This window comes from Bos javanicus, chromosome 12 (genome assembly GCF_032452875.1).
Source record: "Bos javanicus breed banteng chromosome 12, ARS-OSU_banteng_1.0, whole genome shotgun sequence".
Lineage (NCBI taxonomy): Eukaryota > Metazoa > Chordata > Mammalia > Artiodactyla > Bovidae > Bos > Bos javanicus.
The window spans coordinates 60,990,203-60,996,202 of record NC_083879.1 but is presented as its reverse complement, the minus strand read 5'-3'; positions in this window follow the sequence as shown (position 1 = coordinate 60,996,202).

Genomic DNA, 6,000 nt, shown 5'->3' with positions numbered 1-6,000 from the left:
ATGTGTACAGCATTATATTACTACTTCAAGGTGCCTACCTCCAAAAGTTTTATTTCCCTCTATCACTGTACACTTGATCCCTTTTACTCACTTCTCCCCTCCTCTTTGATAACCAGTACTCTCTTTTCCATGTGTTTGTTTTTGTTTCGCTTGTTAATTTTATTTATGTTTTCAAATAATTACCTTAGTTTTATTGATATTTTATATTGTCTTTTTAGTAATTTATTTGTGCTCTGATTTTATTTTATTTTTCAATTAACTTTAGATTTCACCTGTTCTTATTTTTTCTTGTTACTTTAGTTTAAGGTTAGACTGTTTGAGATTTTCTTATTTCTCAAGGTAGGATTTTGTAGGTTGCCATCTTTGCCCCCCACTAGCTGCTTTTAAAATTGTCATTCACTTTTGACAATTTTAATTTGTGTGTCACAGAGAATTTTTTTTGCATCAAGGAACTGGATGTTAGCTTGCTGAATTTTTATATCCACTTTCTTTCCCAGATTTGGACATTCTCAGTTATTATTTGTTAAAATAAACCCTCTGCTCTTTTCCCCTCCCTTCTCCTTATAAGATACCCAGATATTCCCTTCCCTAAAAGTTTCAGAAAGACCTTGTAGATTTTCTTTATTTTTTTTACTTCTTATTTATTTTTCTTCTACATGTATCCTTTCTAGCTTTCTCTTCAAGCTCTCTAATTCCCTTTTACACAATATGCTCTATTTCCAATGCTTTTAATGCATTCTTCATCTATTAGTTACTCAGTTCCAGAATTTCTGTTTGGCTTTAGATTTTTAATCTCTTCAATAAATGTTGCCATTTGTTCATTAATTTTATTCCAGTGCTCACTGAATTGCCCTTTTGAGTTTATTGGTCGCTTACTGAATTTCTTCATGACACATATTTCGAATTCCGTATCAGTTACACTGCAGTATTCTATGATTTTAAGTTTGGTGTCTGGAAAATTGTCATTTTCTTGCTGTGATACAGTGTTACTGTGGTTCTTCATGGTTCTTGCTGAATTACTTCTCTGCTGGTGATTTGAAGTTTCTATTGGCAGTTGGAGTTTTTCTCTTGTTTTCCAGCAGATGGTGCGATAGCATAAGGTTTTAGTTTCTCTTAGCTGTGCTGTCTGGTTGGAGAGGGACACTTTGCATCCACTACTGTCTTTGTAAGAGGTATGACTCCGTGTCTTTGCCATCACTTCTTGCCCTCTGGGGTTCTGGCTGTGTTGCTTCTGCCAGAGCCACTGTCAAACACCAGGATGGTGGGCTATATTCCCTTGCCTCTGGAATCCCCTGAGTTGCAGGCACAGTCTGCCACTGATTGTGGGGTAAGGAGGATCTTTGGAGGGGAGCTGGTACTGTTCAGAAACCTCTACTGTACCTGTTGTTTTAAGGTTTGAAGGCTCCGCTACCGTGGATGGAGTTCAGGAGCCTGGGGGTGGGCATCTCAACATCTGAGCGGATGGGATCCCAGACCCCATTGCCACTGCTGCCCTAGTTATCTGTGGCTGTGGGTGCCACAGAGGGTCGGGGGCCAGAGTCATGTGTGCTGCCTACCTTGATGCTCCTGGGTTCTCTAAAGCTGCGGGCTCAGCTGTCATGGTCAGAGGGACGAGACTGTAGGCACTTACTCCATTGTTCCCTTGGTTGTGTCTCCTCTGTGTGTTCCAATTCACCCATCTTTACAGGCACTGATGTGTGGAATTCTCCAACATCCTGGTGTGTTGTTTAGAGGAACCTTTGTTAAGCTGTGGTGTTTTTTTTGTTGTTGTTGTTTTACTGTTCATATATTTAAGGAATAGAAAAAGGTGGCTTTCCACTCTACACACTGCTGACTTCACTCCTTGAGAAGAACTTCTCAAGTCAGTAAAGATGGAAGTAGAAAATTCATTTACAATTAATTCATAAAAACCACACCTTTTTAATGGAGTTTATAATACTGAATAATAGCACTGTTTGGGATAAAGTAAAAATCACCCAAGACTAGAGTTTGTCAACAAAGATCATGTAATAATGAAGCACTCACTCTATTTCAGCAACTCTACAGCCACATGAGGAAAAGCATCACAGATGTAGAAATGTACAATATAGTTTAACAATCACTATGTAGAAAAAATATATATAGAAACTATAAAGCATAGCTGTTGAGTAACTAACCCCATTTTTATTGGTCATTCTCAAAAACACATTTGCACAGATACTCTAGAGTTGATTCCCTTTATATTAAGCCAATATAAGTCAAATTGCAAAAATATGTTAGAAGTTATTTCCTGAGATTTCTAACTAACCTCACTTAGATGTTGCACTGTATTAATCCAGATCATATTGAATTTTATCTCTAATTCATCGTGCTTAAATGAACCATCAGTTTATATTTCAAAATATTTAGCTGATCATCAGTAAATGTATTTACATGCAGATGTTTTAATTGTGAATAAATTATCCTGATAGAAAAAAAATATATATCCTATGTATGTGACAGTAATAGTATCCTTGTGTAATAATTCATTTTTATTAATATATTTATACCTTCATTCCAAAATATTTATTAGGCAGATATAAAATTAAAAGCACTTTCTACAAGCTGAGTGCAAAAGTGTCCCTGAATTCTATGGAATTTAGGTGTAAAGGGTAAAGTGCATAAAATAAGACACAAATAAATGTGTATCAATGCATACTTTGAAAGAGATTTATTAAAAACTTACTTTAATGTAAGTGATGATGGAAAAATATCCATCTTTTGTTCCCACAATGTTTTGGCTTTGGTAGGCTTTACTGAGTAATCAGTCCAAAGAGGCTGAGATCAAATTCATTGAATTTATTCATGCAGTATTAAATTTAGGCAAATACAACAGGATTTTGAGAAACAGAATGTGGCCATACTACAATGTTGATTTCAACTCTTCCTCTCACATTAAGTTGCTGAATATAGTAAATAAAAATATGGATTGCACATAACAGTTAATGTAAGTATGCACCGTATGTTACATGGGACATATCTATGTGAAAAACATTATTTGTTGTTTACCTGATATTCACATTTAAATAAACATCCTGTATTTTATCTGGTAAACTCATCCCCTGGGTCTCCAAACTAAAGTAGCTGCAGAAATCACATATCATTTGGTCCTACCTTAGGAATCCAGGTGAATTTCTTTTTAAGTTTTTCTTATCGATATTTACCTTGGTCCAATGCATTAATCCAGTATATGTCAGCAATGCATAGACTTTTCCTTGGACTATAAGGAAATCTAGGGAAGTTGCATCCTCTGTTAAAACCATGAACAGAAAATTAAGATTAACCTGAATGAATTCCATGGCCAAGGTAAAAAGCATTAATCACTTCAGCCAAAGAAAGGTAAAAAAGTAGAACTGTTTTGGAGAGATCTCCATATTTATTAAAGATTCTATTGTGGTGCTTCTTTAAGTCCCTTATGACCATTCTTGAGGTGCAAGCTACCATGTTTTTCAAGGAAGGAAGGAAGTGAATGTCTGATTTCCAAACAAGAAATACAGACCCAGGAGTATTCATGATATCCCTGGAATGAGAGAATCAGTAAGTTTGGAGAATGCCTAAGTGTTAGTGTTAATCACTCAGTCATGTCTGACTCTTTGCAGTCACATAGACTGTAGCCCGCCAGTCTCCTCTGTCTGTGGGATTCTCCAGGCAAGAGTACTGGAGCGGGTTGCCACTTCCTTCTCTAGGTGATCTGTGGGATCCAGGGATAGAACCTGTGTCTCTCAAGTCTCCTGCATTGCAGGTGGATTCTTTACCACTAAGCCACGAGGGAAGCTCTGGAGAACCCCTAAAGTGGCATCCAATGATTCAGAAACATAGATTAGAAATACCTGACATGGGGCCTTCTAGATAGCTGGTAGGCCTCAGAGGCCCCTGTTCAGTTAATAATGGAGTCTAGATCTTGGATTTAGAAAGCATGTGTACTTTGTACTGTTTGCTCACATATTAAGCAAGGCAATATTTGTTTGCCATGGAATGACATGCAAAGGAGTGATCAGACAGGTGTCTTGTAGATGTGCAGAAACTTGGGCCATCACCTCCTGTTTGTGAGAGACTCCTTGAGAAGGCTAGGTCATATCATGATCAGAACTGTCTGGTAGGGGACGAAATACTTAGTGGTCACTATAATTTGAGGTTCATGAAACACTGGAAAAATTTCTCCAGGTGTTTTCCTTAATAAGGGGCAATACACAAAGATTACTCATGCCCTCCCTCACCTGTTTCTGTCAGGGTCTAAGATATTTCCTCTCCATTGACAAGTCTGTTGTTCCCTTTCTAAATCACTAAATTTATTTCTCATTCAAATAGCTAATTTTTCACAATCATCCCCTACTTACACCTACATTTTGTCTGAATAGATCAGTTATGATTATTTGGAAGGGCATTTCTATAAATCATTCAGAGATCCATTGTGACTAGTGTAGGAGGAGAACTCAGTGAGCGGTGCATTCAAGATGCTATCTTCATGATCTAAGATCATTCAATCCACCGAGAGAATCAGACGAAGAACCAGAATTATGTTTTGAATAATTATGAATCTTGTAAGGCCCCTTTAGGCCATGCTGCCACTAGTAAAATGTAGCAGCTAGTCCTGTTTGGGGATGCTGTTAAATAAAAGTGTGCTATTAAATACAGCATACTAGAACTGGACATAGAACAACAGACTGGTTCCAAATAGGAAAAGGAGTTCGTCAAGGCTGTATATTGTCACTCTGTTTATTTAACTTATATGCAGAGTACATCATGAGAAATGCTGGACTGGAAGAAACACAAACTGGAATCAAGATTGCCGGGAGAAATATCAATAACCTCAGATATGCAGATGACACCACCCTTGTGGCAGAAAGTGAAGAGGAACTCAAAAGCCTCTTGATGAAAGTGCAAGTGGAGAGTGAAAAAGTTGGCTTAAAGCTCCACATTCAGAAAATGAACATCATGGCATCCGGTCCTATCACTTCATGGGAAATAGATGGGGAAACAGTGGAAACAGTGTAAGACTTTATTTTTTGGGCTCCAAAATCACTACAGATGGTGACTGCAGCCATGAAATTAAAAGACGCTTACTCCTTGGAAGGAAAGTTATGATCAACCTAGATAGCATATTCAAAAGCAGAAACATTACTTTGCCAACAAAGGTCCATCTAGTCAAGGCTATGGTTTTTCCAGTGGTCATGTGTGGATGTGAGAGTTGGACTGTGAAGAAAGCTGAGTGCCGAAAAATGATGCTTTTGAACTGTGGTGTTGGAGAAGACTCTTGAGAGTCCCTTGGACTGCAAGCAGATCCAACCAGTCCATTCTGAAGGAGATCAGCCCTGGGATTTCTTTGGAAGGAATGATGCTAAAGCTGAAACCCCAGTACTTTGGCCACCTCATGAGAAGGGTTGACTCATTGGAAAAGACTCTGATGCTGGGAGGGATTGGGGGCAGGAGGAGAAGGGGACGACAGAGGATGAGATGGCTGGATGGCATCACTGACGTGATGGACATGAGTCTGACTGAACTCTGGGAGTTGGCGATGGACAAGGAGGCCTGGCGTGCTGCGATTCATGGGGTCACAAAGAGTCTGACACGACTGAGCGACTGATCTGATCTGATCTGATCCTAGGCTGAAAATGTGGAATCCCAGACTTTCAAAACTGATTTAGATAACTCATCACCAATTTTGTTTTACTAAATAATTAGGAAGGAATCTGGAAATGAATTATTTCTGTGGGCATCCAAATTAAATGACTAGACTGCCTGACCTAGATATGTTAAGGGAGTTCACATCAGGGTTCATTTTAGTTGCTTTTGAATCATGGAGCATGGCAGCTTCCTTGAAAACTTTGACCATGGTTATGTTGTTTTTTCAGTGAAAGGCATGCTCTGGTCAGATTGAAAGCAGCACTGGTTGCTGAAAGCATGACTTTTTCCTTTCAGGGCTATAATAATATGCCAGAGTTAACTCGTCAGACTGAACCAGTGACACTATAACCTAGAAAA